The following is a 12584-nucleotide window of genomic DNA, read 5'->3' on the forward strand; positions in this document are numbered from 1 at the left end:
TTTACCATGGACGTCCAGTTTTCCATGGAAGCCCAGTTTACCATGGGAATCCAGTTTTCCATGGAAGCCCAGTTTACCATGGACGTCCAGTTTTCCATGGAAGCCCAGGTTACCATGGAAATCCAGTTTTCCATGGAAGCCCAGTTTACAATGGACGTCCAGTTTTCCATGGAAGCCCAGTTTACCATGGAAGTCCAGTTTTCCATGGAAGCCCAGTTTAACATGAGCAGGGTCAGCAATCTGAGAAAGGTAACACTCGCCACCGATGATGTTAGCCAGGACCTGGAGTCAAACCCACATAAGCCGGGTTCATTGCCACGATGCCACGGCTCCTCACAAAGACGAAGGCGATGTACCCGAATACACGCACTCTTGAGCACAACACAAGGTTGCCCACTTGGTACACTGATCCTGAGATGTTGACGATGGGGTTTTGACCACTGGTGGAGGGATGCCAACACGGATGAGCACAGGGACGCTGGAGACAGTTTGTAATTTGGCGCCACGGTGGCGAGATGTTAACTACCTCGCCTGGTATTCAGGAGGTCGTGGTTTGATCCCGACCCTGACGCCTGCTGTTGTATATTTGGAGTTTGCATGTTCTCTCTCCCCGTGGTCGCGTGGATTTTTCTTCGGCTCTTCCGGCTTTTCCCTCCACATTCAGAAACAACGTGCGTTTAAGAGTATTCGGCTGCTAGAAATGTCCACATGATGGCAATCCACTTCGTTGAGCTATCATTTGTGATAGCCAGGTCGCTTTTGAAAAAGAGCAATATAGCCTGACCCGGTAAAATAAAAAGGTTTAATTTTTGTTTTGGTAATGAATGTCAGAAAAAACTGTCAGGGCTGCAGCTATGCGGCCCTGTGAGGCTGTGTGCAGCACCCGAAGCTCCGAGCCGATTCGGGTCTTAAGTGGGGGAGAGAAAGAGATAAGGAGAGAGACGCGGAGAGTCGGGGACACATTCACACTCGAGCAAACATGAAGGGAGATGCAGAGGGAGTCATGGGCCGTAATTCCCATGAAACTGTGTTTTGGCTGTCATTATGCCCTTCATGCACTTTACCAACATGTAATTCAATCACGTGGGCAATGCAAAGGCACTGCATGGGTACGGGTGGTAGCTGTGGGTGGCGTGACATGAATTTGTTTTTTTTCGCACCCTGATAAGTGTTCAGAACCCTGATAAGTGTTCAGATGAGTGAATGCGTGGGACAGTTCGTGTAGTGCCCACCGCTAATATCGCCACCCACATCACCCTTGACACCAACCATTTCGCTTCACAGGAACCGGGCCCTTGCAACAATGCCAACACCACTCTTATTCTCAACACTCATCTCCATTTATAAGACTAAAACAACCATCAACTATATCCGATAACACTAACTCCAGCCCTATCCAATAGCACTAAGCCCCAACTCAAATACTAACCCTATCCCGAACATGAACACAAAACACCCACCCTGTTCATAATACTCGCATCAACCCCCCCCACCCCCAACCTTATCCCTGACTCAACAAACATTGCTGCCCTCCCGAGAATTTTCACCCACAGCACTGCTGGGGATGGATGCTCCCTCACCCCCCCACTCCATCACCCCCCCCCCCCACACTCCTTCTGGTGGGGCCCATGGGAATGCGCGGCGGACACATTCACGTGAACCGGACGCGAACAGCCGGGTGCGGCTGCGGTACGAAACGAACCGGTTTCCGTGGCTTTTGATACGAATCAAAAAGAACAACAAACCCCCCACACCTACCCCTTCCCCTCCTCCCCCCCCATACGTCCGGTGCGATGGCAAAAATAAAAACAAGCGGAGCGATACCGATCATTGATTGATGTGGTGTCCAATGGTGCCCTACGACCAGGTGAGAGCTGGTGAGTCGGTGGGTGGATGGGAGAACAAGTAGGGAGGTGGATGGATAGGTGGGTGGGCAGGTAGGCGAGGAGCATGATAGGTTGGTTTATTGGTGGTGAACGCGTGGGTGGTAAGGTATAGGCCTCGGCAAGGTAAGGTAAAAGGTAAAAATAACGAGCCTACCTTTACCCTACATTTTACCCTTACCTCATACAAATTACCCGATTACAGGGCAATTACTGGGGTACTACACATGAAAAAGGTTTATAACAGGTAAATGCTAGGTAGAGCACTTTATTCATTTGTTCGAAATGTTTAGCATACTTCCTGACATGCAACAAACCTGACATTTGGCATGTGGGTAGCTTCCAGACTGTACACAATGCAAAACGTACAAAAATAGACTTTTGTATTTTGGGGAATGGGGGGTCGGCGCAATAATGGATATATTTTGCACGGCAAGTGAGCGGTGACGTCACATCTGTGATGTCACCCGCATGCGGCAGCGTGACGCAGTGTGCCTGCTGACGTCACGCACCCCCCCCCACCCTCCGCGTAGGCCGTGTATTAATCCAAGACAAGAATCCAAGTCCCGGGCGAAGCCGGGTAGTAAAGCGAGTATAGAATGCTCTCGATTATTCCAATTTTAAATGCAGGCCACGGAATGCGCCACGGAGCTTTTAGCGAGCGGTAAACAAGGTGTTTACCGGGTGAATACCTTGTTTGTGTTGCGCCCGAAACGTCGTGATTTATTTTATTTGATACCCACGTGACTTTACCGAAAGAACCAAATAGTATGGATTCCTGCAGTCACAAAAGCTTAAAATCAAGATGATTTACCGGGTAATTCTTCACGCTACCTTTACCCTACCCTTTACCTTGCCCTTGGCATGTCGACACCTTTACCGTCTACCTTTACCCTTTTACCCGGTAAAAAGGGTAAATTGCCTTACCTTGCCGAGGCCTAGGTGAGTAGGTGGATAGGCAGGCAATTGAGCAGCTAAATAGTTACATCTTGCTGTTATTGAATCGCAATTGTTTTAATGAATATTTTCTGTAATATAATTCGAGAATATAATCGAGAATAATTCCTTCACGCGATGTATGACACTATTTGTAGGCCAACAAAGCAGTCAGCACACTGGTCACCTGCAAGCAAAAGAAAAGACAAAGATCCCCCGTATAGCCTCAACAGACTGTAGGGGCAAGTGCTGTTAGCAAGCACCTATGAAGGCCGCAACGGTACACGAGGGGGTGGGTGGCCAGCACCACGCCCGACCGCCTTTGTCTCCCTAGTGGCGATGTTTACACACTCACACCACACGTACTCATTTGAGGCTGAGTCGACCTAGGAGAGGCCCAGGACCGGTTCAGATAATCGTCACTGGTGTTGGCCGTGAGCGGGAATCGAACTCGGGTCGTCGGGTTCATTGCGCAGCGCGCTAACCGCTACCCACTCACCTGAAAGCAGTCCAGTCAGCACAGACATCTTAGACAAGCTGCGGAGAAATTGCCATTAGCAATTACATTCCAATTGTGCGATAAAGCAGTGCCGGATTATCCTCGCAGCAAAAGTAGCTACATGTGTAGTAGCTACGGGCCCCGCACGTTCAAGGGCCCCGCGATAAATGCTTTCAAGCTATCAATTCCGGTTCAGTGATTCTGCACTTGCTCTATTACTATAGTGCTATACCGCCTTCAACTTTTACGAACGACTAAGTGTTTAAGGTTAGCGTTTTGTCGTATTATCTGGCTGCATAGCAAATGAAAAAATACAATTACTTTACTATGCAAATAAAAAATGTGTGTGTTTAATATGTATGTGTTTATAATTTATTTAGGGCCCCTTTTAACATATGCTACATGCCCCGCACTAGCTTAATCCAGCACTGCGATAAGGATATGAATAAAATCTTGATTTGAAGCTTTCGTGACTGCAGGAATCTATACTCTTTGGTTCTTTCGGTAAAGTCACGTAGGTAGAAAAATAACAGCTCTCTCGCTGGTTCAGCAGTTCCACTGCTGGATTATTCTTTTCCCGCCTGAGGACGACCGCTTGTGTTGCGATCGAAACGTCGTGATTTCTTATTTTTTGTTTTATTTTATTTTTCTACCTACGTTACTTTACCGAAAGAACCAAAGGAATTGAATGAACATCAGTGGGGCGCCTGCCTGCCAGGAAATATCGAGTGAAGAGCCCCGCGCGGAGGAATCAAGTTGCCACACCTGGAGTCACTTCAGTAAGGCTATCACCAGACATCTGCTGATGGTCTTTAAAGAGTGGTTTGTTTAAATGTCAATCGTTCGCAGTGTTTATAAATGTTCATCCTCAGGCGTTGGGCTTGGCGACTTCCACATTTTTTTTTACCGAGTTTCTAGAGATATATTTGTTCGTTTCGCAGGGTGGTTTGTATCGCAGGTTGTGCTGAGACCTTCAGTGAGTGATACTTTTGACATGGCTGCAATTATGGGTATCTGGAGCCTATAGGATTGAACCCAGTGTCTCAGGGGCACGGGTTCAGTCGCCCGACACTGCCGAATATTATTTCCTGACAATAATCCGCATTGAGCCTCAGGACTTTAATTTTGGTAGGGTCCTGCCAGCAAGTAACTTTGTTTAAATGTTGTTATTATTATAATGATTATTCGGAGTGAGTTGATACTGGCATTGCAGGGGAATACCCGCACATTTGAGGGAAAAGCACTCGAACTCCACCATAAAGTTAGCCCATCAGAAATCTACTTGCTGTGCGACCTCGAACTGATACCCAGCGGTGTAGCTATCGAGTGTGCAGGCGGTGCAACTGCGCTGGGGGACAAGGCCCGAAGGGGCCCAAGTGTCGGGCTACAGCCCACCCCCCCATTTAATTTCTTGCACCAAGGCCCCCCCCCCATGTCAACCATACCATGCCACTTCAGATACCATCCCATTATCCAATGGGGTGGGTGATTGATGCACATCATCATCCTCATCTTCATCGGCATCATCGTGACACATCGCTGCCGAAGCGACGAACCCAGCCGATGGATCGCAGGCATTCATTGTCACCGCCGCCGCCACATCCTGCCGCAGAGTGGACACTTAAGTGTCCGGTGACATTATCGTCATTCGCAGCTGCGGTGGTGGTGGTGGGGGGGAATGCCGCACTCTCATCGTGAACCCAGATTTCAATAGTTTCACAATGCCGTCATCTGTTCTGTGTTTGTAACCCAGGCGCGCAAGCCCGTTGCATCTGGCCGCATCACACGGAGCGCATCCGTTGCCGACAGGGTCGAGCTTGCGGGATTGTGCTTTGGATGGGTCACCATCATCAGTGTCTCAAATAGATCAGAATCAGAATATGTATTTATACTGGAGGGATCCCGATGAGCTATGAAGCTCGTTGTTTCACAGATGTCCAGTAGGGGGGTAATGATGTTAGAACAACAGCAAACAGTCGATGCTACCGGGAGTTACGTTGTGAGCAGCAGCGCAGCAACATCCATCCATCGATGTGCCGTAGTTCCTCGCTCTTGATGATTATTCTGCTCTCACCACTTCGCCAAAGCCCCGCCGGTCAGCGTGGTGAAGTCTTTGGCGCATTGCAGCGCCTGGCCCGGCTCGTGGATTGACACAAAACAAACCCAGAAGGGGAGCGGTGCACTCGGAGCCCGTTGAGACACAAACAATAATCATCTCGTCTTGGACCGTCGGGCAGAGGAATGCGAGATCGGCGAAACAAATTATTTATTCACGTTGGACAACATCAGCGATGGCTGCTTTTGTGACCCTCCCATCCCTCCCATCCCAACCACCCCTCCCCACGGCACTACAATAGGCGTATCGCACAAACACACTTAAACTGCAAAAGAATACTGCATCACCAGCACCACCGCCGCCGGTTTCATCGTTAATAATGAACATCGCGCCCTGCAGAGGGCAAGCAGGGGACATCGTGATGCACGTTTAAGTGGCGACGTTCTGCAATGTCCCTTTGTAAGCCATTCTACGGCGTCCGGGGTAGCTGAGTTCCCACCAGGATAGGCGAGTTTGTATTGGGCAGTCATCATGCCTCGTGGTTTGCACCCCACCGCATTGGCAACTTCGCGCTGGCGTCATCGGTCTTGCATTCGTGGAGGAACTGCGCACTCCTTCCTCGCGTTGTCCCGTTAATGTAACGTGGTGAGAAAACGTTTAATGCTGAAACGATGTCCCCTGTTGCGGGAACATTGCCTCTGCCGGAGACTCTTCTGCCTCTGCTAGGTTGGACTGCAATCAGGTCAGAGCCCCTTCACCCACGCTCACGATGCCGCCCGTGTGCCCTGGCGAGGTCGGGGAACTCGATCTCGCGGAAGGAGGTGACGGCGAGGTGCCGTCGAATCAAATGACACCGGCCACGATGACCTCTTGACCTTGACCCGTATATTTTTTACACGAAACTATTTAAATGTTACCAGGTAAGGCCCGCTGAGCTCTGTAGTTCTTTTTCAGAAGCGACCTGGCCACAAATGATAGCTCAACGAAGTGGCTCGTCATCACGTGGACATACATTTATAGCAGCCAAATACTCGAAACGCACGCTGTTTCGAAACGGAGGGGAAAGCCGGAGGACCCGGATAAAAATCCAAGCGACCAGGCGGAGAGAGACACGCAAACTCAAAATATACAGCAGCAGGCTTCAGGGTCGGTACCGAACCCACGACCTCCTGTATACCAGGCGAGGTAGTTAACATCTCGCCGTACGTCGCAGAAGCATTCCATCAAGAGTCAATCGAACCTTAATTAGTCGCTGCTGCGATTAGACTTTGTACCACGTGATCCACAATGGCTCGAGCAGTTTCTAGCGGCTTGCATCATCGCACTCGGCTCTTGCCCGCATCCACCACCAGCCCCGCCTCTCCACCACCCGAGGTCATCATCGCCAACTTGAAGGAGGAGCAGGGGGGGGGTGTTGGCCGGATAAGCCCAGCATGGTCCGCGTAGCTCATCCGCAACAGCGGACGGGCTGAATGTTACGTTGGTGAGGTGGGTTGGGTTGGTTCACATTGGTTGGTCAGAGGGGAGTGGATGGGAGACGCGTGGCATTGGTGCGGCTTGTGTTGAGTTTTGGAGTTTTTGGAGTTTTGGAGGTTTGGGTCTCGTCTCAGTGACTTTGCTTGCTTCGTTGTCTCGTAAATAACAATGGTCATTGTGAAGAAACACAATCACAGCGCATACTCCAATAAAATCGCCCCTAGAATGAACACAATTGTAATATTTAAAAGGCGACGTTTCGGGCAATGGCCCTTATTCGTAGCACATGGTTAGTGTGGGTCAATGAAGGGGGTCAGTGGGTTCGGACCAGTTTTAGATATCACTCGCTACCGATGTTGGCCGTGGCTGGGAATCGAGCCCAGATCACTGGGTTCATAGTGCGGTGCGCTAACCACTGCGCCACCACTCCACCACCGTGCTAAAAAAGTGGACATGAAGTTCCCGTCATGTTTTACTTTCAGTGAGCGGTTTTTTTCTTCTTCTTTAAAATAAAATGTATTCGCCGATGAATGTCGCTCAAGCTTTGGGCCTCATCAGTGAGCCATGCCCAGCTACAGAGTGGTAAGCGGCAAGACAGAGGTCACGTGATGGCTCTTTTGTATAGGTACACTATTATTTATAGTATTATTTATAGGTACATTGTTAGTTATAGTATTAGTTATAGGTACATTGTTATTTATAGTATAATTTATAGGTACATTGTTATTTATAGTATTATTTAAAGGTACATTGTTATTTATTGTATAATTTAAAGGTGCATTTGGCGAGTCAAGGCCATGTCACCTGTTATTCCTTCAGTTGTTTTGATCATTATTATTTAGACGTATCGGTCAGCGGTATTGGATGAAGGCCTTCTCACGCCATATCTGTTTGACCATACTTCACCACGCTGGTCAGTGTGGTAAGACCCTTTCTATTCGTGCCCCTCCCTCCCTCCACCTCCCCAGTCTTTTAATTTGACAGATCGCTCCCCGCTTGTACGCTTCCTCGTGGAAGGGTCCACGAGTGAGCCGTTACAAGCGGATGTCATAATTCTTTTCAAAGAGATCTCTTAAAAATGCCGAGTGTAATAGTCGTGTACTCGCATAGAGCACTGACCACCCCCTGGGGGGGATGGGGGGGGGCTGTGAGCGATCCTTTAACGTTTGAATCACTGCACGTTTGTCAGCAAAGGCAGGAGGCAGTTCTTGAGTGAAGTATACCAGGCCCACCGGACGAACGTTTCTGCCCCGCTGCGTCGCTGGTGGGCGCACTGCGCTCTGAAATAAATAAATAAACAGCAGCGAGCCGAGTTCAATTCCCAAGCATCAGAGGTCGAGTGATATCTGTGATCAGGTCCAGGGCATTCACCCCCCCCCCCTTCGCCTACCAGCACTGACCAGCGTGGTGAAGTATGGTCAATTCAAATCCCATGACCAACAACGGTGTGGGGAGGCCCCTCATCCAGCAGTGGATTGACACGGCTTCATCGCACAGCAGTGACGACATAGGTGAAAAAATAAAAAAAACAAATCAGCCTCACAATTGATCAAAGAGTTGCGGGGACATCCAAGACGCTCACCTTTTGACCGCTCACATTCAGTTGAAGCTGGACTCAATAATCCATTCATTGGCCGCACCCCCCACGAGACCCAGGGGGGGTTTCTGGTGGCTCAGTTATCGGTGGAATGCGAGGAATGCCCAGCTCAGGCCCAGCCCAGCTATGGGCACAGACAACCCGGCGGCGGTGGCTATGCACGTGGCTTTACAATCCAGCGCTGTGGAGGCAGAAGCGAGGGTCGATGGATCGCAGCAGACACACACACCACGTGATGTGAAACTCTCTTCCTGTGGGGTTCAAGGAGGAGGCGCCGTGCCCCTGGCTGGCAAGGGGAAGGCGGTACAGCGAGTGTGGACTCGTCTCCATTTGTCCTATTTGTCTGTATGTATGTATGTATGGGATCGAGTGTTGCTCCCTCGCACATGGGTGGGGTTTTTTTTTTCTCCCGATTGTTCCGGTTTGCTCTCACATGTATTAACACTCATCAATAAGATGATGACACCTTCAGACATTCATCCAGCAGTGGGCATATTGTGGCAGATTATAATAATAATCATCGCTGATTAAAAAATAATAAACTGTTCAAATGTCAATTTCAAAATTCTCAACTGTAATCTCTCTTGAAGTACAATTTATATTCAAATTTAAAGTACTTGCCACAAATTAACCTTGCTGATCTCGTCAAGGAACATAAACCACCACGTGAACTCCGGTCATCCTCGCAGTGAAGGCTTTTAGCTGCTGGCCGTCGAACAAAGGCGGTGACCGCATCTGTGGCCATCTGGAATGCTCTTCCTTCCGATGTGAGCAATCCACTTGAGCCATGCACTACTCTTCAATCATCTCGATTGAAAACCAATTTCTTTAGAACTGCTTTTTCACGTTGAGTTTGCCGTTCTCCCTCCTCCCCCGCACACTCCAAATGTGCATGGTTGGCTACGCACGGTGCGAAAGAAGTTCAACATTCATACGTATGACTCATTCCCAGGCATGTCTACTTTCCAGCCACACCCTTGCCAAGTCAGAGGCCTCCTCTTGAAAATCGTGCAAGCAAAGACCGCGCCTGCCTTTTCCATCCGAACCCCAACTCCCTCCAGAGGTGGTGAGTGGGGGGGAGCTGAGAGGCAGAGATCATGGGGAACAGGGGGAGGGGGCATGGAAAGCGCAACTCCAAAGGCCTGCCTTCATGTGGGGTACGCTATTCGCGAATCCTCTACATAAAAAAAACGATTGAACTGTTCAACACGCTGTAGGCTTTCGTGGCCAATATTATCCATAATAGTGTTTTTTTTTTGGGTTAGATCGCGTAAATATAATTGTGTTGTTAAACCCGCCACCACCCGACACAGCCAATTAAGAAGGTTTGTCTCGTAAACATTGACTCGCAAGGGACGACGTCACATTTATTCCTCTATTTAACAACGAAACAGGAGGATTTCTCCACAAAGCTCGCTAACAGCACTTGCCCCAACAGCCTGTTGAGGCTATACGGTGGGTCTTTGTCTGTCTATAAGCCTATTGAGACAGCTTTCAAGTTTCACATTCAAATGGTTACCCTGGGCCAAGTGGTCGGCATTCCGGCAAACCCTTTGTGCAACAAAAAAAAAGCGTGACCTAGTCACGCTGATTTTGGATACCGGTTTTCGCCAAACTTGGAATGAGGGCGGACGTGTCACGGGGCAGGCGCCGAGTGACACGAAACATTTTTAAGCAAATTTAGTTTTTTTATCTACTTGCCATTTTGTTTCATCTTGTCAAGAACGCAGCGATGGGTGAGGCGCACGTGAGCTGATTTCATTCGTCCTTGGCTCGCACCATGACTTCACCTCCTTGCTGGGCGGCGCGATCTCTCAGATGCATTCCAGAGCATAACTTTGACAGGGTGATAACGATGAACCTCCCATGAATATGTATATATTAGGGTGGTCCTTAATATCTAAAATATATAAAATAAGGACCATTGTAACGACCCCTCAACATCATTATATTTTGCAACAATTCCACGGTCATGCATAATTCGACGCACTTAAACAGTCCCAATCAAACAGCGTATTTTGAAAAATGAGAACCACTCTTCTCTAACTAACCTGTCACAAACCTGATTAAACCACAGGCTCCCAATCGGTACCCTGGGACTGGAGCAACGCAGACGGCCACAAGGAACACGTCTCGTTCGAGATCCAAACATCGCACAGCGCCTGGCGCTCACTTTCCTCCTCGAAACACACCGGTGGTGCAACCGTGAGCCGCGTCAGAATGGCATCAACGGGGCCCCATTGCGCACGCCTCCTTGATGCGTGGACTATTAAAGACGCAAGCCACGGGGAGTGCGAACGTGGCCACGTAACCTGAACTGTGGACTCCGCAGTAAAGCCGCCGTAGTGTGCGCTCCTTCAGTGGAGGAGGGACATCAGCAACGACACGAACTCTCTCTCTCTCTGTCTCCTGAAGCCCTCTCGTCATGGCTAGCGGAGCTCGCTCGACATTGGCATTCATCTCTTGGACCATATCGCCATACGCGAGAATCAATACAAACCGGCGGGGGGTGGGAGGGGTGGGGGTGCTCATCAGCAAGCTGTAGCCAGTTGCAGGCTGCCAAGGCGGAGCGAGCTCGCCGAAGGCACGAGGGGGGGGGGGGTGGATGACCATGGCACATTCTCATCGGTAGTGGGGGTGCCAACACCACCTGACGCGCGCACGCGACCCTCTCTTCCGTCTGCAGCAGCGCCGGGCGCGTGACGCCCGCTCGGTCGGGTCACGCGCCCGCGTGACCCGTGCCGCGCGCGCGTGACCCGTGCCGTCACATCAGGCTACCCGCGGGCGGGCGCGCGCGCGCGCACGTGGTTGATGCTGGCACCCTTTTTTTTGCTTTGAAAGTCTCCACTAATGATGGTGGGGGAGGGGGGTTGGGTTTAGTGGTTGAGTTGGTGGAGCAGCGTGCTTCTTCATCGTGGAAAAAAAGCAGTTTCAGTTCCCATTCGGGGTTCATTTTTTTTTATCAACATTATAATCATCACTACCCTCGTCATCTCCTTGAGGGTTGTCTGCTCAAATCTGTGTAGATAAGTCCGATGGTGTTCCTGCCATACGAACGTGGAATTTCCATCACAGGGAGACAGGGGTCGCTGCAGCTTACAACATTTCGGAAATATCGCAATGAATATTTGCGTCTTGTAATGTGAGCAACAGTCTGAAGCAGAACCAGGACGAAAGTGGGTGGGGGGGTATGATGATAGAGGTGGAGAGGCAGGGAGGTTTGGAGATCGAATGATCGTGTCCACTGAGGAGCGAACCAGGCCACAGCAGGGGAGAAAGTGAAGTCAAGGAGAGGGAGGGAATAAACCATCACGCGAACTCCGATCATTCTCACAGCGATGGCGTTTTTCTCGCCATCGAACAAAGACCACATCGCCCTCATTGAAATGCGCTTCTGCGGCCGTCTGGAACGCTCTTCCCTCCGATATTAGGAAGCCACTGGAACTATGCACTTTTAAATCATCATCTATCTTGACAAACTTATTCCTTTAGAACTGCTTGCTGTTTGTTGTCCTTCTCTCAGCACCTCCAATTATCACAGTTGGCTACGCAGGGTGCGAAAGAAGTTCAACATACACACACACGTACGAATCAGCAGTGCATGCAGTCGGGGTGGGGGGGGCGGGGGAGGAGATAATTCAACACGTCCGGTGAAAAGATGTTGCTGAGTGGTTCAGAGGTCAGAGCGTTGAGCGGACACAGCTGAGGTCCCAAGTTCAAACCCAGGTTGAGCCACTCACAATGAAACGGAGTTCCCAAGTGCGCCGAGTCGATGGCGATGTTGGTCATCCCGGTCACCAATCAATGGACTGTGCAAACAGCGTTCGCCGTTGCACTTGATTTGAGGACATTTTTGCATCCGGCGGCCATGGGACGAACGCGGCTCTCTCGCCGAAGAGGCCCCTTGGAGCCACATCGGACGCCAAGTTCTGGCGATGTGTAACTGCCGCACGAATCGAACACCGCAGAAGTTGCGTGGGTTGCGATGCACCGTTGTCCTGCAGCTCGGAGAGAGAATGCGTCGTATCGTGGCAGCGGTGGCGCCGATAGCACGAGCCGAGAGATAAGTCGGGCGAAAGAAGAGAATTATAAAAAAAAATATTCGTGGCGAGCCCCGCGGTGTGCAGGCTGAATTTG

This window comes from Lampetra planeri, chromosome 5 (assembly GCF_965212315.1).
Source record: "Lampetra planeri chromosome 5, kcLamPlan1.2.h2, whole genome shotgun sequence".
Lineage (NCBI taxonomy): Eukaryota > Metazoa > Chordata > Hyperoartia > Petromyzontiformes > Petromyzontidae > Lampetra > Lampetra planeri.